The sequence below is a fragment of the Anolis carolinensis genome, chromosome 4 (assembly GCF_035594765.1).
Source record: "Anolis carolinensis isolate JA03-04 chromosome 4, rAnoCar3.1.pri, whole genome shotgun sequence".
In the NCBI taxonomy this organism is placed as follows: Eukaryota; Metazoa; Chordata; class Lepidosauria; order Squamata; family Dactyloidae; genus Anolis; species Anolis carolinensis.
Genome location: NC_085844.1, coordinates 186962606 through 186989127, shown reverse-complemented (window position 1 = coordinate 186989127; position 26522 = coordinate 186962606). Strand labels below are relative to the sequence as shown.

At 38.7% G+C, this 26522-nt stretch overlaps 1 protein-coding gene across 17 annotated transcripts in view; it reads left to right on the top strand.

Moving 5' to 3' along the window:
• Positions 1-664: 664 nt before the first annotated feature.
• The window catches only part of ptprf (protein tyrosine phosphatase receptor type F), a 654269-nt gene continuing 628411 nt past the window's right edge, over positions 665-26522 (top strand). For 6 of the 17 annotated variants that reach the window (XM_062979678.1, XM_062979664.1, XM_062979669.1 and 3 more), the window contains exon 1: positions 923-1208. The gene's annotated coding sequence lies outside the window, so the exon portion shown is untranslated. Of the gene's footprint in view, positions 684-921; positions 1209-26522 lie in introns of those variants that run through there. The other 11 variants (XM_062979670.1, XM_062979668.1, XM_062979676.1 and 8 more) reach the window with 5 other exon arrangements.

Genomic DNA, 26522 nt, shown 5'->3' with positions numbered 1-26522 from the left:
TTTATACAACAGTAATAAGGTGTTAGCTGCCCCTGATTGATTCATGTCTGGAATTCCTCTGTTTGCAGTGTTGTTCTTTATTTACTGTCCTGGTTTTAGAGTTTATTAATACAGTAGAGTCTCGCTTATCCAAGTTTTTGGATTATCCAAGCCATTTTTGTAGTCAATGTTTTCAATATATCGTGATCTTTTGGTGCTAAATTCGTAAATACAGTAATTACAACATAACATTACTGCGTATTGAACTACTTTTTCTGTCAAATTTGTTGTATAACATGATGTTTTGGTGCTTAATTTGTAAAATCATAACCTAATTTGACGTTTAATAGGCTTTTCCTTAATCCCTCCTTATTATCAAAGATATTCGCTTATCCAAGCTTCTGCCGGCCCGTTTAGCTTGGATAAGTGAGACTCTACTGTACTGATAGCCAGATTTTGTTCATTTTCATGGTGCCCTCCTTTCTGTTGAAATTGTCTACATTTTTTTCCTTCCTTCCCTTCCAAAGTGGTGTTGGGAGCATTGCCTTGATAGCAGGCGCTTGTGTATGTGTGTGAATGTGTTTGGGTGGGTTGGCTGCGCGCTCACAATGTGGAGAAGGAGAGAAAGAGAAAGAAGCAGCGATGAATGGAGCTGCTGGTGGTGATGGTGCGCGCGGGGGTATACGCTCCGAGGAATGCAGAAGGTGACGGGCAAAAGAGAGAGAGATTGAGGAAAAAAAGGAGACGGAGATAGAGAAAGAGAAGGGGAAGGAAAGGAAGCAAGCAAAGGGGGCCAAAAGAGAAAGCCCAAAGCAGCGCGGGTGGGAGGAGGAAAAGGAGGGCTCTGCGGGCGGGCTGCTGGGTTGGCTGGCTTGCTTGCTTGCTGAGTGAGGGAGTGTTTGGCCTCGGGAGCGCGCGCGGCGCGTCCCCGCTCCAAAAGGCGGCTCTTTCTTTTAGTCAGAAGGCGGGCGTGCGCATTGCGTGGCCGCGCGCGCACACACACATACAGAAGGAGATTGAGAGTGCGCGCGCGCGCGGGCGGGCGCTTCCACCTCTCTCGCGTCCCTGCGTGTCTGGAGCGAAAGGGCTCCGGGAAAGAGAGAGAGTGAGAAAGAGAGGGTGGAAGTGAGGCATCGTGGCGGAGCCCGGCACCGGCGGCTGGTGGGTCGGTAAGCCGGAGCTCCGGGGAAGGAAGCAGCATGCGGGCGGCGGAGCCCCGGGCGCGCGTGGTGAGTGAGTTCTTCCCTGGCTGCTGCTGCTGCTTCTCTCTCTGTGTCTCCCTTTCTCTCTCTCTCTCTCTCTCTCTTATTCCGCCGCCTGTTGAGTGCGCCTGGCAGCAATCCTGCTGTTTTGCCGTCTTTCCCTTTGGATACAACAAGAAGTTGACCCTGGGAGATCCCTCTTGGCTTGACTTCTGCCACCCGGTCTATATCCCTTCGGTTGTGATCGTTGGCGAAGCTTCCCTTCCTCTCTCCCTTCCTTCCTTCTTACCTACCTACCTGCCGCCATTCCTGCTCCATTTCTTCCTTCATTATCCCACCCTTCTCCTTTCCCCACTTGCCCCAAATACTTGTCTTTGTCGGAATCACAGGGTTGTTGTGAGTTTCCTGCGCTGTGTGGCCATGTTCCAGAAGCATTCTCTCCTGACGTTTCGCCCGCATCTGTGGCAGGCATCCTCAGAGGTTGTGAGGTATATAAACTCCCCTTGCTTAGTTTCCAATATATCTGTGGAAGAAAGAACTCTTCTCTGTTGGAGGCCAGTGTGAATGTTGCAATTAATCACCTTGATTAGCATTAATACCTTGTCTTTGTGTTGTCGAAGGCTTTCATGAGCCCGAATCGCTGGGTTGCTGTGAGTTTTCCGGGCTGTATAGCCATGTTTCCAGAAGCCCCTTTCCCTACTTGCCTCAACTACCTTGTCTTTGTGTTGTCGAAGGCTTTCATTAGCGGGAATCGCTGTGTGTGCTGTGAGTTTTCCAAGCTGTATCGCTATGTTCCAGAAGCAATCTCTCCTGACGTTTCCCCCCCCCCCCAATCTATGGCAGGCATCCGCAAAGGTTGTGAGGTCTGCGGATGCCTGGGCGAAACGTCAGGAGGGAATGCTTCTGGAACATGGTCATACAGCCCGGAAAATGCACAATAACCCACTTGTGAGGTCTGTTGGAAACTAGGCAAGTGGGGTTGATATATTTGTGGAATATAATGTCCAGTTGTGGGAGAAATAACTCGTCTGTTGGAGGCAAGTGTGAATGTTACAATTAAATCACCTTGAAAGGAGGAAACCATGAAAATATTATTTGAGGACACTGAAATGCTGGACAACTCTTAACAACCAACATGTCAGACTACACCAGAGAAAACACTGAAAATCCACAGGCATGTGGACAATTTTAGCAGGAAGGAGGAAACCACGAAAATGAACAAAATCTGGCTACCTGTATTAAAAAGAACTCTAAAATCAGGACAGTAAATAAAGAACAACACTCTGAAAATAGTGGAATTCCAAACAGGAAACAAATCAGGGCCAGCTTATCACCTCCCAACAAAGGATTCCCCTAGGCAGGAATCAACCAGGCTTTGAGCCTGCAGGCCTTTGCAATGCTAATCAAGCTGGCCAATTGCAACATTCACCCTTGCCTCCAGCAGACAAGAGTTCTTTCTCCCTGGACCTTCCACAGATATATAAACCTCCCTTGCTTAGTTTCCAGTATACCTCACAACCTTTGAGGATGCCTGCCGTAGATGTGGACAAAACATCAGTTGGGAATGCTTCTGGAATAGGGCCATACAGCCCGGAAAACTCACAGCTGCCTTGTCTTTTTTTGTGCTGTTTATAGTTAATATGGCCACTTGAGGACCATTTTGGAAACTGTTGCATTGAAAGGGCATGTGCCTTTCTTTCCCCCTCTCCATTTGCACTTTGCAGGGCATACCAGCAGCCCCCCTGTATTTATCCCCCCCCCTTAAAAGAAAAACTATGGCGTTGGTTGCAGATACTCATTTAAAATGCCTGGCCGAGAGATCTATCTGTCCCTTTTCTCTTTTCCTTGGGGAGTTTGCAACCCACCCAGCCAAGGCTTTGCAGATTCCCCCAGGCAGGAAGCAGCTAAACCTTGAAGCTGAAAGGCTGTTCAGTGCTAATCAAGCTGACCAATTACAACATTCACACCTGCCTCAAACAGACAAGAGTTCTTTCTCCCACCCTGAACATTCCACAGATATATGAACTCCAATTGGCTAGTTTCCAACAGACCTCAAAACCTCTGAGGATGCCTGTCATAGGTGTGGGCAAAACGTCAGGAGAGAATACTTCTGGAACATGGCCATACAGCCTGGAAACCTCTCAACCCAGCTTTGTAGAGAATCAGGAAGGAAAGCGTCCAAGTGTTTTGTTTTGTTTTCATAATACCTTGGAAAGGTAGACAACATTTTTTTTGTTGCATATTAATGCAAGTGGCCTGCTGACCTTTCCCGCTGGAAGACGTAATGCACACACAACATGATAAGAAAAACCAGGCTGGCTGTGTATTTTTAGCCCTGATCCCTCTGCCTGGCTTTACCTGCGGTGCCTGCCTACAATCTCAGGCTTTTCTCGGCCAGGAATGTGGCCTCGCCTGCTTCTCCACCCAGAGACCAATGTTTAGAAACAAAAAAACCTTTGGATTTTCTCCCAGGTTTACCCTACAGTCTGGAAAAAAGAAGCAAAGGACTCCAGGAACAGCCCTTGAAACCAGATGCTTTGCTCAGTGCCAGTTTCTCTCCCCCCCCCCCCCCACCTTTTTTTTTTCAATTCAAAAGACAAACCAAGACTGTTTTGGGGCTTTTATTTTTTTTTCTTCCCCTCCTTCTCTTTCCCTCGCTTTGTTCTTTTTCAACTGCAGATTGATGGAAAGGAATGAGAGGAGAGGAGAACAACAATGAGCTTCTTGGCTTTGCTGGAACTGGTTTGTGGTTTTGGACTCACAGATTGATTTAGAAAAGGTGCCTTTTTCGCTTCAAAGTGTGCTTTCAAGTTGGGAAAAATGTGGAATTGGAAAAACATCACAAAGACAATCATTATTATTATTATTATTTGCTCCGACAGTTGGTTGTTTGCATTTTGTCATTTTTCTTCAATTGCACTCCCCAAAATTATGGGGAGCTTTATGACTTCTTAGGATTTGCCTATTTTGTTGTTCAGATTCGGGTTTCCATTCCTGGGGAAAAAAATGTTTGCGGGCAAAAAAGAAACAGGAGGCAGCCATGTTAAATAGTCGTTGGCAGTGAGGATTAATTACTGAACAAAGTTTCCCTACATTGTGAGTGTGTCAGGTGTTGGGGACACAACCACCTTTGTATAGAATGGAAACAGTGGAAGGTTCCTCCTTGGAGAACAGCCCTGGCACTGTAAATTTTCCTTTTTCTTTTGCTTGAATATGCTTGTGAGCAAGATTTAAACTTTTGCCCCCTGTTGGACTGGCAGGAATGCTTTAAAGGAGAAGAAAAGGGCCCTTTTAAAATGCAAATAGTGTAGGCACTTTCTCAGCCAGCTCCCACTCAACCTGTTGGTTCCTTTTTAACCGAAGCAGTGACTGGCAGATTGCATGTAATCCCAATACTGCTTCTGAATATCAGGATTGAGAGTCACATTTTTAGTCTTAGTGCCCTTGCACACAGCCATATAAACCAGAATATCAAGGCAGGAAATCCCACAATATCTGCTTTGAACTGGGCTGAGTCCACATTGCCATATATTCCAGTTCAAAGCAGATATTGTGGGATTTCCTGCCTTGATATTCTGGGTTATATGGCTATGTGGAAGGGCTCTTACACTTTCCTTAAAAAAAGTCTCTTGTTGTTATCATAAGGCTGTGCCAAAGGTGAAATACAGGATCACATTCATAAAAATGTGTGCACTGCAACTGGCTGAAATATTAATCAAAAAGAAGGAAATGAATGTGCGAAATCCATGGTTATTTCCAGGGTTTTCATAAACGTTTTAGTGATTTGAGCGTTGGACTATGACTAGAGGCCAGGGTCCCTTCTTGGTCATAAAAACCCACTGGGTGACCTTGAGCAAGTCACACACTCTCGGCCTCAGAGGAAGGCCAAGGCAAACCTGTATGTAAATTTTGCCAAGAAAACTTCATGATATGGCCTTTAAGGTAGCCATGAGGCATAAACAACTTGAAAGCAAACAACAAAGTTTTACATTTTACAAATGCAACCTTGGATTCCACCATAAATTAAAAACTTGAAAAGAATTTCCACCTTGAGAAATGTATTTTTGAGGATTTTTGAGAATTGCTTCAGGGCCTGTTGAAGAACTGTATTTGTCTTAGGTGTCATGGATCTTATCAGATACATTTGTGATAACTATCAAAATGGCCACTTGTCAAGTACAAAACCGAATTATACAGAATGATTATGTTAGCCTTCTATTCAGGGTTGAGAGATTAGCCATTCTTAATGTGTGCAGGGTTTTGAAGTCTCTGAATACAACCTTATAGTTAAAAAGTTCAAGGGATGGCTGCTAACTCCCTGTCCATGAATGTGATCTCATCTGCTCTTACTATTCCACCACCATACTGATCTTGTTTGATAATTCTTCTGGAAAGCGCGGAAGGAACTAAAGGTACATCCACACTGTAGAATTAATTCAGTTTGATATCACTTTTAACTGTCATGGCTCATTATTGTGGAGTCCTGGCATTTGTAGTTTGGTGAGGTATCAGCACTGGCAGAGAAGACTAAGGACTTTGCAAAACTGCAACGCCTATGATTTCAATTTCATAGCACTGAGCCATGGCAGCTAAATTGGTGTCAAACTGCATTAATTCTACAGTGTAGTTCAGGGATCCCCAAACTTTTTAAAAAGGGGGCCAGTTCACGGTCCCTTAGACCATAGTTTTTAAAGAAACTATGAACAAATTCCTGTGCATACTGCACATATCTTATTTTGAAATGAAAAAACAAAACAGGAACAAATACAGCCTCAATGTTAATAATAATCATAATTATAATAAAAGTAATAAAGAAGGTTGAAAGAGACCCCTTGGGCTATTTAGTCCAACCCTCTTCTGCCTTTGTGCACCAAAAGCACTAGCAAAGCATCCCTTAAAAATTAATAATTAATTAAATAATAATTAAAATACAATTATAAACAAGCCAAGCTTTGGAAGGCGCGCACCAAGCGAGGAAGGAGGTGGGAAAGGCATGCATCTTTCCCTCCTCCCTTGTGCTGCATGCGCCTTCCTCAACCGAGGAGGAAGGAGCCGCTGCCGCGGGGGCCAGATAAATGGCTTCAATGGGCCGCATGTGGCCCCTGGGCCTTAGTTTGGGGACCTCTGGTGTAGATACATCCTAAGACAAGGAGCTGGTATTAGGCTATATTGTTTCTATATAATGTGCTGACTGTGGTTGTTCCCTACACCTGAAGGAGAAGTAAACACAAGAGCAGTTCAGCTCTCATGTATTTCAGTAACTTTGCCCAGGGAAGGCTTTTCTTTTCTCTGTGAGCATAAAATGTTTTTCTGGTTTCCTAGAGGTGATTTTTGTTTGCTCACCACCTGTGGAAAATAATTGTCTAATTACAAGTCTGAATTAACTCCAGGATGGAAAAAATGATCAAACAGAGCATAATCCAGCAGGAATGTCTGCCTGCTGAAGGCTCACTGAGCAGTAAAATAGAATGCCGGAGCATAGGTGTTTTTCTGTGCAATTCAGTTTAATTTCTGTAATACTATGGGAGGAACAATGGTTAATAACCTTTTATTTGCTTCTATTCAGCTTTCAAAAGAAAATGTTACATGACAGTTTGAGATTGCCAGCACTGTAGGCCGCTTCTTCATGTCACTAAATGACCTGAGGTGACTACCTTCATTTCAAAAACTGCACGTAAAAAGCATGTAGATAGCACTCATTATCTTGATGCTTGTCTCAACAGTGCTGTCAGTGTACTTTAATCCTTGGTTTATTACTTTTGAGTTCATGAAAACTCGAGCTATAATAAATTCGTTAGTCTTGTATAATTCTGCCTGCAACAAAAAATGGGGGTGATGTTTGGTGGCATTCATTTCATTTCTGGAAAAAAAGGCATTCTTAGTGAAGGGTTAACATAGCTTATTTCAAAAACAACCTCTTAATGCACACACACACACACACATATCAGTTTGGTTATAAATATTGCCATCTGCCCTTTTTGCTTTTTATGCATTGTTTGCCTATGATTGAATGTTGGCTTTTTGGCAAAAACTATAAAAGTTTTCCTTCTGTGCTTTTACAGAAAATGTCAAAATGTTTAGAAAACAAAGTAGGAATGTTTCTGCATTGATGCCTTTGGTTCACAGAGTGTTTTGACTTATTTTGATCTTAGCTTGTTTGCGATAGAGCTAATGAGAAGACCAGACCAATTTTGTGTTTTTTTAACAATGGCAACTGTCTGAGAGTGTAGAGGAGAAAGATCTTAGCTTGTGTTATGGAATAATTTTTGTCTTAATGTCCTTATAATGCTAGAGTGAGAGGAGAGACATGCTTAATATTAATTGACAGTTTTTGTGTTCATGACCTTCTATAAATCTACTTGTAATATAGCTCCATGTGTTTTCTATGGAATCTGTATACTTAATCTTGCAAATGCTACTGATGGAGTTTGCCAGTGTTACACTGTCAAGGAAGCATAGTAAGATAGTACCCCAGTATGTTGCTGTTGTTGCTGCTGCTGCTACTGCGTTGTTGTTGTTGTTGTTTTTGTTTTGTTTTTTCGTGTCAGGAGCAACCGGAGTTGCTTCTGGAGTGAGAGAATTGGCCGTCTGCAAGGACATTGCCCAGGGGACGCCCGGATGTTTTGATGTTTTATCATCCTTGTGGGAGGTTTCTCTCATGTCCCCGCATGGAGCTGGAGCTGATAGAGGGGAGCTCATCCACACTCTCCCCGGGTGGGATTTGAACCTGGCAGCTTTCAGGTCAGCAACCCAACCTTCAAGTTACGAGGCTTTTATCCCCTTGGCCACCGGGGGCTCCTGTTGTTGTTGTTGTTGTTGTTGTTGTTGTTGTTGTATATAAGAGACTTCTGAGAGCCTGGTCATCAACTGCTCTACTCAAGTCTTGCAAATACAGGGCTACGGCTTCATCAGTTGAATCTAACCACTTGTAGCATAATCTCCCCTTTTCCCTAATGCATTTCACTTTACCAAGCATTATTGTCCTTTGCAATAAAGCATATTGTCTTCATATGCCCAAAGTGTAACAGCCTTGGTTTAGTCAACATTGGATCTTGTCAAAAGTCAGGACTATTTTGTTCTAAGACTCATCCATTGGCCTTTTTTAGCAATCCACTGCCCCTTTATATATTTCAATATTATTGTTACTTCTGCCAGCAAATGTTTTTTAAAAAATATTTGCAACAGCTTCCTTAAGAAATATGATATTGTTAACTGCATGGCCTGCAATGAATCATAAATATGGTGATGTACCTTTTCAGTGGAGGTAATGTATTCAGGTGTCCATTCAAATAGAAATTGATTCCTCAGACAGTCCTAAAAGTTATAGGAATACCAAGACAGCTTAGTAAACTCTTCCAGTTGAGTGTGATTTACACATTTGTATCTGCACAGTGTGTGTTTGACATTTTTGTATTGCGTGGCTTGTGTGATTATGAAAAGGTTGAGTAGTGTATTTTATATGATAATAAGATTGTAAACTTACAAACCCATCAAATATTTGTTAGATCAGCTAAATACTACTAGGCAGCATTGTTTGGACTTATTAATACATTATGAAGGGCAAGCCTTTTGCATTCTAATTTTACAATGATTCTAAAGTGCTTTTCAGAAGAGGCTAAAAGTTAAAACTGCTTAGTTCCCATTATGCAACATAGAAATCATCATCATCATCATCGTCGTATGTATCTAAAATGTCAGGTCAAAATGCTGATGCATAATACTAATCCAACACAAAAAATATTAAGTGTCTTTTTACAGTGCAGAATAAGAGGATCACACTGGAGTAAAACAATAGTTTGACAGTTGAACTTGAAATTGTGTGTATCTAAATTGCATAGTTGCACATTTCAGGCAGAAATTTTGTGAGACGTATTACTCTTGTAGGATACACAGACATAGACCTTGAGGCATACATATAGTAATACTAAATTTATTTGTAATTTTTTCTAGTTCTAGTGGCTATAAATAGCAGGAAATATTTCAAATTTTTCAGAAGACTAAGATAAAATAAATCTCTATATCTCTTTAAACAACCTCTCATAATTCTCATGCATGCCATTGTTTTAACAATCTGAATCATGAACCATTGCCATCCAGAAGTTTTGGCCTACAACTCTCATGACCCTTCATTATTGGTTATAAAGGCTAGGGCTGCTGGGGATTTGTTGGCAAAAAATAAAATAAATTTGAGACCTATAGTTGTCTGTTGTTGGTTTAATTATGATATGGTATTATTGTGTCTAAAATAACCTGGGGAATATGTGATTGTCATGTTTGTACATATAAATATGTATGTTCTTTGCATTTTATATACACCACTCTGCTGATTCATGTTTCCAGTACACATTCAGTAGTGATAGGATTGGAATTGAAGGATAATGACTGGAGTGAATTCAGTTATGTTTGCATATTATTATTTCTTTATAATTATCATGGAAACCAGGATTGCTCACTCGTGATATGCATTCACAAGTGTTTGCTAATCATTTTGCCGAAAATGTCTAGATGTTGTGGTGTCTCTGCTTATTAAAGTCTTCTGGAATCATCCCATCATAAGAAGTTGATTATCTGATTTCGGATTTGGTGAGCCCATCGCAGTGATGGTTGGACATGCAATGGATCTGCTCATAGGGCCCCCATTCACATAGCTGTCTAGAAAGAGCTGCCAACTCCTTTCCCAAACCTGGTATTGTTGGAAGAGTGAGACAAATCAAGTTGAATAACATCTATTTGATTATGACCTAATCTGTTTCTGGACTTAATGCTTTAAGGGTAAATTTTAACTTAGCGTATCATCACCTTATACTTACATCAGTATAATAACACTTAAATTATCATGGTTCTCTTCTGTGGAATCTTGGAATTCATAGTTTAATGAGATACTTGAAATTTTCTGGCAGAGGCCAGTAGTACCCTCCCCGAATAACAGTACATGAGGCACTTTTATAAGAAAAGGATTGAGAAATAGATCAGTTTAAATTTACAGTGCACTTCACATTCCAGTACACTAAAATTATAATTCAGGGGTGTAGGGGTATTTCTATATCAGAATTCATTATTGGAGTCCATTGTTGTTTGCTTTTCTTTGCTTTGAATAGGTTTGACTATTTTAAACAATTCACATTTCTCCATGCAAATATTTTCTTTTAGAAATACTTTCATTTCTACAAAAACATTTTTTTCATTGTTACTAGTTTTAAAAGAAAGCAAACCCTTGATTATTTCTACATAGAATGTTAGTGCTATTTTGAATATTTTCTTTGTGGATAAAAGTCTGAAGTTGTATTAATTGAATGACAAGGCTGCAAGGAAAGCACTGTAATTGTAGTTTACATAAAAGGTATGGTTGTTTGTTGATTTTCTTTGTGTTTATTAATACGTATTACCAGTAAGACTAGCAACAAAATGTTATACCAAAGATTGACCCTTTTTCAATGTTCTACTCATCCATCCATATACTTGTCCATTGTACCAGCACACCAGTTCTCATTCCCTCAACAGTTGGTCGGAATCCCATGTTATTCATCATGCTCAGTCTTCACAGAGTTGTTATTTGAGGTTTCCTCAGGCTTGCTGATTTCTCTTCCTTCTGCATGAGTAGTGCTGGTTGGATTACATAAACCTTGCTGTTCACAGATAGACTATTGAAAACAGATCCCAAAGTTATTGGTTTTTAGGAGTCACAGCTCTGTTTATGATAATTGAAAATAGAGTGAATTATGGTGATCTTAACTAGGTACAGCAAATAATGCCTGAACTATCCCTAAAAGCCAGTATGATTAAACTGAGATTGTCGTACTTTGGCCATATCACGAGAAGACAGAACTCTTTACAAAAGATTATATGTATGGGAAGATAGAAGGCAGCAGGAAAAGAGGAAGTCCACATTTCACATAAATAGATTCAATTAAGGAAGCCATGCCCTTGAATCTGCAAGACCTGAGCAGAGGAGTTGGAGATAGGGTGACCTGGAGGTCTCAACTTGACAATAGTTAACAACAACAATGGTGATCAATCACAGTATTCACCTAGTTCTATTACCAGGCTGAATAATCAACCAGATTTGGCAGCCTGTTTGAAATGCAGATATCTACCAGGGACAATATATTTCAAAAAATTTAAATGTTGGCAAAATGTAGGCAAAATGGCATGAGTTTGTGTATGTTGGTTTCATTATGCATTTTTGTCAGTACAAACTATTGAAGTATTTTTCCAGTTATTTTCCAAGGAACTCTGGGTGATGTGTGTAAACTTTGACCCTCTTAAAAAGTCCTTAAAACAATCCTGTGAAATGGGATAGTTAAGGAACTGTTATTGGTTTAAGCTTGACTAGTGAATTTGGGGGTCAAAATACAACACCATCTATTGTAGAATACTGACTGTCAAAATAAAATATTAAGAATTGGCAGGTTTGGTAACTAAGCCTTCTGTAGAGCTAATGGAAGAGGTAGTGGTGACAGGTGTGTGTGTATGCATTTCAGGATAAGTAAAAATGGTAATATTGATCCTTTATAAGGTTTAAGAGATTTGTAGTGAATGGCTTTTGTAAGGTATCTTGCAGGGTCTGACTTGTTACATGGATTATTTCTTTGAGTGGTCTTACTCAGTTTAGGCATTTTACGATGATCAAATAACACCTGCATAATCAAACACCACAGGGGTTATTTAGTCATAATTACAATTGCACAGCAGTAAGTTAACTGTGCCTGCATCAGTGTAGCTCTGCTAAACCCTCATCCACTCATTTTGGTTTGGAACATCAGGCATTATTCTGGTTGTTAGTAGCCCCTCTTTCCTTGCCAGGTCAATTAAGACAAAGTTTGTGCTCCTAATAAAGATCTTGCATGTCGAGCTTGAGCGAGCACAAAAATAGAGTTGAAGACTTGGATTTATTTCATTTTTCTTTTGCGGTTGCAATAAAGTGCAATTCCTTTGGTCCTTCCCTTGAAAGAGAGTTGTTGTTGGGGGGGGGGGGGGGGGAAGGGGGAGAGACTTAGAAGCTTTCACCTACATGCCAGCTTTGTGTTCGTACCTTTGTGCTTGCAGGTACATCTCATAGAGGCCTTTACCATTTCCTGTTCAAGCAAATCACACCCCTTTGCTGTGAGCGCTAGTGCAGGAGAGCTCCGTCAATATCTACAAATCCGAAAAGGGCCCAGCGGAGGATGCACTGATGTGCATTGTCAGTAACAAGTTGAGAGGGAAAGGGAATGAGTAGAAAAGTCAAGTTTTCAAGGAGCTGGGTTTGAAGATTAGATGCAGTATAGTGAGGGTAAAAAACAAGAGAATACATGTGAAAGAAGAGCATTCTCCAGACTATTCAGTAGTTTCCCACGAAAACCATATCTCTTTCCCTTAGCCTTCCAGAGATATTTGCAATGTACATGCAGTGTGACTTGGAGGGTGGGAAGTCTGGGTCTCTCACATGCACTCCATGAGCTTATTTATTAAATGTATATCCTGTTTTCTCCCAGTATAGGACACAACACAGCTTACATAATAGAATACAACTACACATTTATTAAAGTTTTTTTTTTTAAAAAAATAGTAAGCTGTCATGTTAAGAACACCAATAATTGGAAACATGTTGAAAGCATTGTAAACACAATAAGAATAAAAGTACAAGTGGTGCCAAACTAGCTTCCCATAGAAGCCCATTGCCCATGCTGGAAAGAGTCACTGAGAACACCTCTTATGTCCTCACAAAATAGGCAGGTGCCTGTGTTAGGCTAAAAGAAATCCTTCATAGTCTGAGCTGGAACTAGTAGCTGTTCCAAGCATCCACAGAAATATTTGGTAGTGAGCAATGGCATTCACTACAGTTAAAAGCTTTATTGGTGGTAAATGATGCAGCAGATCGTTTATAGCAGAGATGCAGTCCAGTACCCTTAATAGCCAGTGGTAGCACTGCAAACCTAACAACTAATTGTATGCACACTGGTCCATGGCAATCCATTCCTTATTGGAAAAAGTCCCCTGTCTCCCCCTGCCCCCCGAGCTGTAGTGCTCCCCTCATTAGGGCAAGGCTAATGGAAGATGATTCCCATGTTTCATATAGTGCAGAGGCAAACAAAAGTGTCCAGGCATGGTTTGTCTCCCACCCCAAATGCTGTGAGAACTGTGCAAGGAGGTTACTAATAGAGGAAAGTTCACTCTACTCATTCCCATGGATGAACCACCAAGCTGAAGCAAAGTACCTACTAAAGCTACTAAATGTAAAATAACCTTTTTTGTGCTAGTGGACATATATTCAAGTTTGGTCATGAATTTAGCAAGAAATATAAACCTCATTTGTCATGTGGCAAAGGCCAAACTCACTACACTTCCTCCGAGAAGCTTAAAATTCAGGCAGGCTCACACTGGGAAATACAGTCTTTCAGATAGCCTGACAGAACTGTGTTGGGCTTTATATAGGTCATAACCAATTCTTTGAATTCCGTCTAGAAATTGGCTAGTAGCCAATGAAGCCGTTGTAAGAAGGGAGTTATGTGGTACTTTTAGCCAGTCCCAGGATTGTAAAGGCATCATGAGGAAAACTTGACTTTTTTTCTACAATTGCTGGAAACCACGAGTGAGAGATCCACCCTTATTATGCAGGAAGATGAATAAAATTGCATATATATAGAGAGAGGGGGGGGGGGGGGAGAAGGGAGAGAGAGCGCAGTTATTGTGCACCCCAGATTTGGAGAAGGAGAAGTAGCCCCACTCTTATTCTAAAGGTAATATAGAATGGGCCTCAAATTTGGCTGGCAGAGATATAAATTACAAGGTGTTGTGCCTTTTCTTATCAGTTTAGAAGGAAGCATCTTCATAAGCAACAATAACAGAATGTTTGTACATGATGGTCTAAGTGCAAGATTTAATCCTTATACATGAGTGAAACATGAATTAAGTAAAAAAGCCCACTTTGGTTCCGCAAAGAGAAGCACAATAAATATATCCAATTCATAACTTGAGCAGACCAGAGGAGAAAACAGACATCCATTGACATCTAGGTGATATGATTGATTTGTGCTTTCACAGTCCTTTGAATTTTTCGTCAAGAGGCTAGCTATCTTCTGTTACTTTGCTTCTAGTCAATGTTGGTAAAATGAATTAAGCTACTATTCTGTATAATATACAGATATATATTATAGAAAGGAGAGATGAGGTAGAATCTTTGCCTATCCTAAAATATTGAGTTTGTCAGTGAAAGCTTTGAACTGGTTAATGCCTGAGACCATTTGTTTCTCTGAAATTGGGGGGGGGGATCAAGTTTAGGTAGGATTTTGCTGTTGACAGGAAGTCTACACAGAGAAATAATAATTTAGTCTTGGTTTTCACGTTGTTTTCATTGTGAGGGTGTAACTGAATGGACGGGAATACTTTTTCTTGCAAAGTAGGCAACTGAGAAAAAAAATAAGTCTCTCCTTTCTGGCAGAGATCAGAACTATTGGCCAGTAGGAGAGGCTTTATGTCTAGCTTATTATCCTCTCACATTGTACTCCAGAGGAAAAAAATAGAAATATGAGCCTGACTTTGGCAGTGGCTGATCCTCTATGAATAGGCAAAAGTCTCTCCTACCAATATAGACAAGAAACGGTTGTTTTAAAAGAGTAGGGGAGAAAGGAATCTTGTGGTACTTATAAATGAGCTTTCATGGATGACAATCTGATTCCTCAGATTCACTGATGCATCTAAAGTAGTGGATTGTAATCTATGACAGCTTACACTAAAATAAATCTAATAGGTTTTAAAGGCACCAGAAGGCTCCCCCCTTTCCCTTCTCTGAAGCAGATTAAAATGACTTTCTCGCTTTTAAAAAGTTGTTTTAAAAAGGTAGGTGTGGCTGCCAATGGAGATTTATATGTGACTGCTTTTCCCAACCAGGTGCCCTCCAATATTAGAATACATCTCCCATCATCAACTAATAATATAATATATTGTATATGCATATATTAATAATATTATAATGATATACAATATAATAATAAAACACTTATAATGGTATATTTATATTATATGTAATATTACTAATAATATTAAAATTTATGTTATAGTACAATATAGTAATATATAATGCTTATATTGTGCTATACGAATAATATAATACAGTATTTTGTATGTATATATGGCTTGTAAGCCGCCCTGAGTCCCCTTTGGGGTGAGAAGGTCGGGATATAAATGCAGCGAACAAACAAACAAATAAATAAATAAATCTCCAGATAGCATGTCAGCTTTTGTTGGTTGTGGATGAAGAGAGGCATTATGTCTTATGATTGCTAACATCTTACCCAGCAGGATTATAGGTATGACCATTTGCTGAGTCCATCAAATTTGCTGACTCTCTGTTGGAAGGGAATCCATTATTTTCATCTAACTGTAAAGAACAGAGGAAAACACCCATCTTCAGCACTTTCCTTAACAGGCTGACAACGTGTGAAATTTTAGCCTAGGATCTTCTTTGTATGAGTGTGGCATAAAAATGTTTGGCTGGAAGGGAACCTTCTTTTACTTCTTTACCCACTGACTGTCCAGTCACTCTATGCAAGAGGCATTAAGTATGTCTTCATTTATTCCGTAAATCCACTCCCTTTATTGTCAACTTTTGTGTTTACTCTGACACATAGGTCAGCAACATTTCACACTCAGATGCATGTAGGTGAGAATGGCTGAAGGAATTTAGAGAGATTTGGAAAATTGACATTGGTCTGTTGTGCAGTGGTTTGAATATTTGACTATGGCACAGGGAATTCAGACTCGGTCACAGAAACCTGATGGGGTGACCTTGGACAAGTCATACTCTCTTAGATTGAGGGGAAAGCAAAAGCAAACACTTTGAACAAATTTTAGCAAGAAAATCCCATGACTTACGGTCCTCTTAAGTCAGAAACAATATCTTGTTTATAATTCCACCCATTTAGAAGGGTTATGGAGGGTCTGTGTTTGTTTTCATTCATTCTCTAGGAGGGAAAGGTATAGCTTTAATGTGGTGCTTAGACTGCAAACTTAAGTGGACACTCTAGGTCAGGTATCAGTTTCTAAGTCAATACCTATGTAAAATTGATCAGTCTGAATTAAAGTAATAGATCTAAAACGGTTGGAAAGGTAAAAAGGTGTTCATGTGGCATTAAGAAAATAACAATAAGTGACAGTTGAACTTCTCTGGGATGATATGTGATAAAGCAGATTCACATGATGGTGGGGCTCAAGAGAAGAGTTTCCATGGCATATATTAATATAGAGGCAGGTTGCTGTAGCGGGACATAGTGCTAGGAATATCACACTGGAAGAGTCTACAATTTGTGTAACTGCTAATATAAGCAGCTTCACAGAACCCCTCGATCATGTCAGGTCTAGACTGCACCTACCAGTACTTCAGGGTATGTTGAACTGTAGTTTGCTCTTTATTTGTTCCTGATATCAACCCTGAATGTGTGAGAAAAAGTACAGTGAGCCCTCCAGATCCATGGGGAGTTTGTTCCAGAATCCCTGTGAGTGCCGGAAAAAAAAAAAGCAAAAGATCGCATCCCATATTATTTAATGGTGGTGATGTGTGCACAGATGCTTCCGTACGTATGCGCTCATTTCACTTCACTTCCATTTTATGTACCGGGGATGACGATCTGTGGTTGGTGCAAATCCAAAGTCCACAGATCTGTGGTTGGTGGAAATTGCATATCCAGAGCCCATCTGTAAATTTGTGTGTCATATGCCTGTTGATGATGCCTCACTCAGAAGTTTCATGTTACATGATAAGTGTATATGGAACAGCTATGAAGATCTGCAGAACACCTTGCTATATTTGCTACAGACCAAAGGAGAAACCTCCAACACTTTCTGGAAACAGCTATCCCTTGAAACTGAAAAGTGATACAGTAGAGTCTCACTTATCCAACATAAACAGGCCGGCTGAACGTTGGATAAGCAAATATGTTGGATAATAAGGATGGATTAAGGAAAAATCTATTAAACATCAAATTGCATTATGATTTTACAAATTAACCACCAAAACATCATGTTACACAATAAATTTGACAGAAAAAGCAGTTCAATACACAGAAATGTTATGTAGTAATTACTGTATTTATGAATTTAGCACCAAAACATCACAATGTATTGAAAAGATTGACCACAAAAACATTGACTACTAAAAGGCAGATTGCGTTGGATAATCCAGAACGTTGGATAAGCGAATGTTGGATAAGTGAGATTCTACCATATTTTACTGTTCAATATGAGCATTAGAAACTACTCATAGCACATAAACATGTTAAAATACCGTGTTTCCCTGAAAATAACGCACTGTCTTATATTAAATTTTCCTCAAGAAGACACACTATGGCTTATTTTCAGCGGAAGTGTTATTTTTAAGTACGGTACAACTATCTGCATTTATTCAAATATAGTTGTCATCTTCTGCTGGAACATCATCATAACTCTCTAAACCTGGAATTTCATCCTGAATTTCTTGCAACTCCATTTCCTGTAATCCATTGGCCCCAATCTTTTATATCGAGCAATAGAGCTCTCATTAAATGAGCAGCTCTTTCTTATCCATGTAACCTACTCGGAGTGCATTGGCAACAACACTGTCAAGTGATTTTATCCTTTGTTGGTGGGGCTGCCCGCACCTCTCCGGTCACCTCTGAGATAGTAGCTGTCATGATGGGGCAGATGAGAAAGCCTGCCCATCTTCTTTGCCGCTCCACGCCAGTATGCTGAATAGCCTGCTACGGCTTATTTTATGGGTATGTCTTATTTTCAGGGAAACAGGGTAGTACTATGGTTTTTACCATTGAGAGGAGGAGAATAATTGGGAACTCCAGTCAGGTTGCCAAGCTGAGTTGGTCTACAGCTAAACAAGAAATACTTGACTTCTTTATTGACTAAGCTGAGTGAAATGCAAGCAGTTCAAACAGAGTGATATGTGAAATTTAGAGCCCTAGAACTGTAAACACATGAACTTGTAAATATATGTAGTTGAGTAATTTTTTTCAGTTTAACAGAAACAGCATTTAAATGCTGAATAATAACAATTGTGGTTATTAGCATTAATTAACTGCTTTCCTGCTTTGACCTAGAAACAAAATGTAGTTTCTTTTTACATAATTTGCTTGCATTATTAGTTACTTTAAATCACCTCTATGTGTATGAATTGGTTTGGGCATTCCTCTTTGGTGGTTCATTTGTAATAATGCATTTTTGATAAATTGTACTTTAAGGAAATACATGCATTACTTCATTTTGCATATTTGTTTGTATTTGGATGGAGACTGCAATAAATACTTGGTCTTCAACCCAAACATTTAACCGTCTTTAATGGCTTTTTCTTTGTTTTAATGTTTTTCTATGCTTCTGTGGATTATTTATTTGTTGAATTTTGTTTCCTTGTTCTGATCTTGCTCTAGGGCAACTTTCAATTATTGTAGTATTAGGTATGAGGAAAATTGAATGCACGAAAACAAGGGTTTCCTGAACTAAAGAACTCTTGATTTTATTTTCCATACTTCCCGTGAAAATGAAGATCATAAACTTCTGGGACGAAAGCTTCATTTTTTTCTTATGACATAAAGAGACTGAAGCAAATGAAATGTTTACTTCATATGTCTATGTTTCTTTCTGACTTTGATAGGTCATACTATTTGCCACCAGAGGAAAAAGAAACTGCCACACATAACGTGAGCATAGCAGTTGAGTTTAATAAATGCAGCTATGTTTTTAATATAGGAATATTTAATATAGTCTGCTAGTGAATGTTGATTCACTATGTAACTATCTTTAAACTTTTTATTTAATCCTTAATCCACAGTCATCTCTGTATCTGCAGTTTATCATGACTAGGATGAAGTTGAATTCTGAGACATAGCTGTGTCAGTCTGGATCACTATTCAAAGGGATAGTGCAGCACCCTTTAGACTAACTGAAGTTGGTAGCATAATCTTTCATATACTTATGTCAAGTTTAACATATGTAGATTGCTTATCTTTAAAGGCACAGAAAGAGGAGGCTAAGCATCGCAACATCTTCCCTAACACCAGATGATGATGATAGAGAGACCTAAATGTTCAATAAGTTCTACATTTTTCAAGATTCAGCATGAAAAAATTCCAGACATTAGTGAAGTATTTTGCATGTTTCTGTGAGGCGATACAAAATAAAGTAAATATACTGAAAGTGGTGTTTCACAGAGTTCTTGAAATTGAGAAAGTAGTGTTTTTAGACTTTTTAAACTTCTGCAATTATTTTCAGGGAGGTACACAGAATCTTTGCATCTTTGTAGAGTCTCACTTATCCAACATAAACGGGATGGCAGAACATTGGATAAGCGAAAATGTTGGATAATAAGGAGGGATTAAGGAAAAGCCTATCAAATGTCAAATTATGATTATGATTTTACAAATAAAGCACCAAAGCATCATGTTTTACCACAAATCTACAGAAAAAGCAGTTCAATAATAATAATAATAATAACAATAATAATAATAATAATAATAATAATAATAATAATACTTTATTTATACCCTGCCACCATCTCCCCAACGGGGACTCGGGGCGGCTTACATGGGGCCATGCCCAAAACCATACAATATGACAGAATATAAAACAACACATCACAATTTAACAATACAATAAATAATAACATACATTACAACCCAAAATTCAGAAAAAGCAATAAAAACCAGGGCAGGCCACATGAACACTAAGTTAAAATACATGGTAACGTTATGTAGTAATAACCATATTTACGACTTTAGCACCAAACCATCGCAATGTATTGAAAACATTGACTACAAAAACATTGGCTACTAACAAATTGACTACAAATAAAGATAGAATTGCATAAAATGAACTTATGGTAACAACATTGTCAAAAATTTAATCCGTAAAAAATTCGGTCCTTGCTGCCTAGAGAAACAGCTGTGGATCCAGGCAAGAGACAGACTGTGTTGGATAATCCAGAACGTTGGATAAGCGAATGTTGGATAAGTGAAACTACTGTACTGCTTATGTCCTGCTAATTTCTGTAGGAAGGCTGTTACCACCACCTGTTAATATTTCCTTTTTTGACTCAAGTGGATACCGTGTTTCCCCGAAAATAAGACAGTGTCTTATATTAATTTTTGCTCCCAAAGATGCACCAGGTCTTATTTTCAGGGGATGTCTTATTTTTCCATGAAGAAGAATTCACATTTATTGTTGAACAAAAAAACCCGAACATTTATTATATACTGTACAGTAGTTGTCATCACAAACCAGTATAACCAGACAAACTGTGACTCCTGTCAAGAATTTCTTGTTACTACCATTATTTCCATGTATAACAATCTATGGTATGTATGTTTACTGATCCTGCATGCTGTAATGTTCTGTTTGGCGGGCATGTTTCCAAATAAAAACTTTGCTAGGTCTTACTTTCGGGGGAGGCCTTATATTTAGCAATTCAGCAAAACCTCTACTAGGTCTTATTTTCTGGGGATGTCTTATTTTAGGGGAAACAGGGTAGTAGCTGTACAATTTCATGACCACTTGGATGAAACTATCTAGATCTATTTCAAATGGACTTTAGGCTTGGTTTTGCTACTGGAAATTGCATTGATTGTCCTGATGGTTGTTATGTGTTGAGAGAAAGCTGATTAGTGCTGAGAGAAGGACAGTCCCTTTCTTCTGGACCTCTTTGTAGCTTTCAGTATTATTGACCACCGATGGAAACTTTTAAATAGGATTTCTGATTTGGAAATCAGTGGTTTTGCTTTTTAGATTGGATCTGGTTGAACTTGAATGCTCAGGTGGTACTTGCATCCATGGTGTTCATGGAGTTTTGCAAGCTTCTATTTCATAGTTTATGTTATTGAACTTATCTGCACCAATCACACTGTTGTAGCATTCATGAAGTCACAAATATATATCAAAATTAATTTATTAAACAAAAATTCATAATATAGTTGAAGATTACATAAATCAAAACCCTGACCTAACTCACATCTCTTTTGCATATTCCTAATTTCCATATTCATAGCTCTCACTTTTTCTGTGATACATGCCAGACTTCTAAAAATTCAAGTGTTCAGCCAACCACTACGTATAATTTTATATTCTCATCCTTCTGAAAAGATCCTTGCCTTAGTTACACATTTACCAATTGATTTCAATCCATGATCACTGTGCTGATTCTCACTTTAAATACTTTTACTATTTAAACTGGGATAATCGCTACTGGAAATATTTTTAACCTTCATTGTATTTAAATAACCTATCTGTGTAAATTGTAATAATTGCCAGTGGAAATATTCCTAACCTTCATTGTATTTAAATAACATTTTAATTTATCATTTAGCTATATTTAATAATACCAACCATTGATCTGGTTGCAACTGAATTTTCAATACCTAATTAATTGTGGAATGAAGTGCTCGTCAATGATAACAAATAATATATGGTGAAGTGCATTGGCATATGAGACTCCTGTATTTGTACAAATTAAAGCAATTACTTTAGGCACGCTTTGTTCTTCCTCCTGGTGCTGAGTAGCCCAAGCATACTTCTCTGCAGGTCTTACAAGGCAAATATAAGGCAGAGGAATTAGGAAGTAAAACCGCTCAGGTCAGTTAAGTCCACATGTACTTAGCTAGGCTGTAGTCTTGCCTTTCCCATTTCCCTGCCTTTTCTGAAAGCTGCCTGGACTGGAACCTACTGAGTCCCTTGGTTACTCTGATAGGGTTTCCAGAGTCCTATCGTGTCCTTTCTCCTCCTTGGAGTTTCACTACCTTTTCTTCCATTTCCTCTAGACAGTCCTTGTAGGACATTTTAAAAAATCTGCACATACAGAAATTTTAGTTCTGAAAAAGAAGACATATTGTGACCCTTTACTATACCTCATGGGTTTAAGCATATTTTTCTGCAAAAGGTTGATTTGTTTATTAGAAAAATATGGTTAAACTTGTAAGGGTCCATACTATAGCAGGGCCTTGCTATTATTTCTACATGGAGACAAAAATGAACATTGTCCCTAGTGCTATTGGACTTCCTAAAAGTTCATACCACAGGAAGACCTTGCTATTACTTCTAAATAGATATAAAAGTGACTACGGTCCTATGGGCCACCGGACTTCCCAAATGACAGTGGAATACCTAAGAGGAAGACAAGCAGGGAATTTTCTTGTCCCTGCTTGTCTCCCAGTAGGAGGGCCTAATAGGTTAGGTGGAAATCCCTAGGGACAAGCAATCTGAAAGTTGTAAGTGATATGGATTTGTGTGTATGCACACACAGAGAGGCTGAACTTGTACAAGCCTTATTCTTAGAATTCAGTCCTGGTCGTCCAATCTGTAAAAATTCAAACATGGGAGGGACAGAAAACTAGAAGGCTAGATTAAAAGTGAGTGGTGTTGAACTGAGAACAATAACATTAAATTCAATGAAGATGCATTGGGAAACATTAAGTTGTAGGCTTTCAGTGTCAACAAGCAATTCTATATAGCTCTATTATGTGCAGATCTTTAAAATGGTCTGACAGCTTTTATCTTTTTATATAACTGTGTTGTCACTTTTGCCAAGGTTTCTTTTGTATGTCTCCCTATCCCCACTCCCATGCTGATATGTTAACTGTGCTCTCCTTGGAGCAGCCTAAGCAGTCTTTCCTTCTTCTATGATTATGATTTTTAAAAAACAATTAGCTTGCCATTGCATGCTATAATTGGAAATGCTAGACGAAAGCTACACGGAGAATGGCTTTGGAATGTGTGACATATAAATAAAGAAACAGCTTGAAGAAATCTGAAGAGCTGCCATAAAGAGGTTGGGAGGAGCTTGCAAAAACTGATGAAGAAAAGACAAGAATTAGCAGTAAATCTAAAATCTAGAAAAGGAATGAATTGTGAAAATGAATGAATGTCTTTGAAAAATGAAGTTATTTGATCTTACTGAATAGATATTTTTTAACGTTTTGGCCTAAATCTAGTTGTTTGGTCCTGTGAGAGCAGAACCAAAGAATCAGTGGGATTTAGATAAGAGCTGATTTACCAAATTGGTTGATTTAATGAGCCTCCTCTGGTTGATAGCATTTTATACAAACCCATGTTCCCAAGAGTTTTCCTTGGTGTACATAACTTATTTCTGCTTGAAGAAATGAAGCTGAGAGCCATGTCCAAGGCAGTCTGTACATTTTATGACTACAGTGTTCCCTTACTTTTCGCATGGGTTAGGTTCCAGGCCTGCCCACGAAAAGTGAAAAACCGTGAAGTAGTGGCACTCTATTTATTTCAAGAAATATAGCCTCCCTCCCTTCCTCCCTCTTTTCCTCTTTTAATGTACTGTACTGTCTTCCTTGTTGTGCCTGAGGCTATGAGGCTCAGGCAGGGCCTACTGGCGCTGCCTGCAGGCAGCTGAGGTCAGGTCACGTGTCTCAAACTGGGTCCTTTTGTGCCTGCGAGGGGAGGGCGGATCAGATGGGAAAATCCACGAAATAGCGAATCTGCGAACCGCGAATTAGTGAGGGAACACTGTATAGACTTGATACTTAGCATGCATCAGTACTTATCCGTACTTACAAATACTTAGCCATATTTATAGCACCTTGATACCACTTTAATTTTCCATTGTTCCATATATGGAATCATGGTGTTGGGATACTTCTTTAGTACATTTCCTTGAATTACAGCATTAGAGCTTTCTGACAGCAAATGCCAAGTACTTCCTTAAACTTCAAATGCTAGGATTCTGTATGGCGGAGTGCATCCCTGTGGGTCATAGGCAGCCCCTGTGTCCCATTTTTGTTATCCTGTTTCCCCGAAAATAAGACAGGGTCTTATATTAATTTTTGCTCCCAAAGATGCACTAGGTCTTATTTTCAGGGGATGTCTTATTTTTCCATGAAGAAGAGCTCACATTTATTGTTGAACAACAAAATGAACATTTATTATATACTGTAAAGTAGTTGTCATCACAAACCAGCATAACCAGACAAACTGTGAATCCTATCAAGAATTTCTTGTTACTACCATTATTTCCATGTGCAACAATCTATGGTACCTCTTGCAGTTTAGGTTTCACAAGGTTTCCACGATGATTTCTCTCTATTCTAGTTTCAATGTAGTCATGAATGATGAATAATATAATATACTATAATAATAATATGATAATATAATAATAATAATAATATAATGATATACAATATATTAATGAGATAATATAATATAGGATATAATAATAACAGAATATGATAATAATATGGTATTAATAGGATAATATAATAATGGGATATAATAACAGAATAGCATAATAATATAATAATAGGATAATATAATAGAATAATAGAATGGAATAGAATGATATAAAATATATTAATAGGATAATATAAAATGGAATATAATAATAAAACAGAATATGCTAATAATGATAAAATAATAATATGATAATAGAATAATAGTATAGAATATAATGATATAAAATATATTAATAGGATAATATAAAATGGAATATAATAATAACAGAATAATAATATAATAATATGAAAATATAATAGAATAATAATATAATGATATAATAATAATAATAGAAAAATATAATATAATGATATAAAATATATTAATAGGATAATATAATAATGGGATATAATAATAGTAACAGAATATGATGATAATAATATGGCAATAGAATAATAGTATAAAATAATGTTTCAGGTCATAGGATAGGAATAAGGATGAGAGGAGAATCCCAATGCGTCCTGTACCTTTAAGGAGCACAGAAGCCTTGGGGACGAGTGGAAAGCCCTCTTCCTTCCCTCCCACCCTCCCTTGCCCGGGCTCCAGGAGCCAATCAGAAGCCTCTGGGAAGGTGGGAGCATGGCCAGGACGGAGAGAAGGAAGAAACGGCAGCGCAGCAGCAGCCACGGAAGGTTTTTCAAGCCGCGGCTGGGAGACAGGCAAGGCAAGGCCAGCCAGGGAGGGAGGCACAGAAAGCAAGCACTTTCCCTCCCTCCCTCCGGTGTGTATGAATGAGTGCTGCTTTAGCCCTGCAGCCATGCTTCCCAATGGAACTCTGCTGCAGCCTTAGTTGCTAGGTCTTACTTTCAGGGGAGGCCTTATATTTGGCAATCCCCCCAAACCCCTGCTAGGTCTTATTCTTTGGGGAGGTCTTATTTTCGGGGAAACACGGTACCCTTGAAACCTCCCAATAGTTCATCAGAGCCCCTCCAACCCCATGATTTTTTAAAAAGAAAATTTAATTTTTGCTCTAAAATCTGAGTCCCTTCGAGAAGGGCGGGATATAAATGTGATAAATAATCTATATATATAAAAGAGTGATGGCATCACGGCAATTCACAAAACAACAAAAGTACAGCCCCCCCAACCTCAAAATTTGACAACACAACCCATCATCCACGCCTCAAGGTTGATACAACAAAAAGAAAAGAAAAATAAAGTCCTAATTAGAGGGAGAGCAATAATTTTTTTTATCCAATTGCTGCCAGTTTAGAGGGCTAATCTCTGCCCACTTGGTTGCCTAGCAACCAGCCAAGGGACAGCCAGGTTTCAGTTAGGGGACAGGCAGATTTAGGCCTCACTGAGTCTTCTTCCACAGATTATCTAATTTGCACTGGATTATATGGCAGTGTAGACTCAAGGCCCTTCCACACAGCTGTATAACCCATTTATCAACTTATATTATCTGCTTTGCACTGGATTATCTTGACTCCACACTGCCATATAATCCACTTCAGTGTGCATTTTATACAGCTGTGAAGAAGGGGCCTCAGATAATCCAGTTCTGAGCAGATAATATAAGATTAGAAATATACAGTAGAGTCTCACTTATCCAACGTAAACAGGCCGGCAGGATAAGTGAATATGTTGGATAATAAGAAGGGATTCAGGAAAAGCCAATTAAACATCAAATTAGGTAATCGTTATACAAATTAAGCACCAAAACATCATATTATACAACAAATTTGACAGAAAAAGTACTTCCATGCGCAGTAATGCTATGTAGTATTTACAGTAGAGTCTCACTTATCCAACACTCGCTTATCCAACGTTCTGGATTATCCAAAGCATTTTTGTAGTCATTGCTTTCAATATATCGTGATATTTTGGTGCTAAATTCATAAATCCAGTGATTTCTACATAGAATTACTGTGTATTGAACTACTTTTTCTTCCAAATTTGTTGTCTAACATGATGTTTTGGTCCTTAATTTGTGAAATCATAACTTAATTTGATGTTTAATAGGCTTATCCTTAATCCCTCCTTATTATCCAACATATTCGCTTATCCAACATTCTGCCGGCCCGTTTATGTTGGATAAGTGAGACTCTACTGTACTGTATTTACAAATTTACCGCTAAAATATCACAATGAATTTAA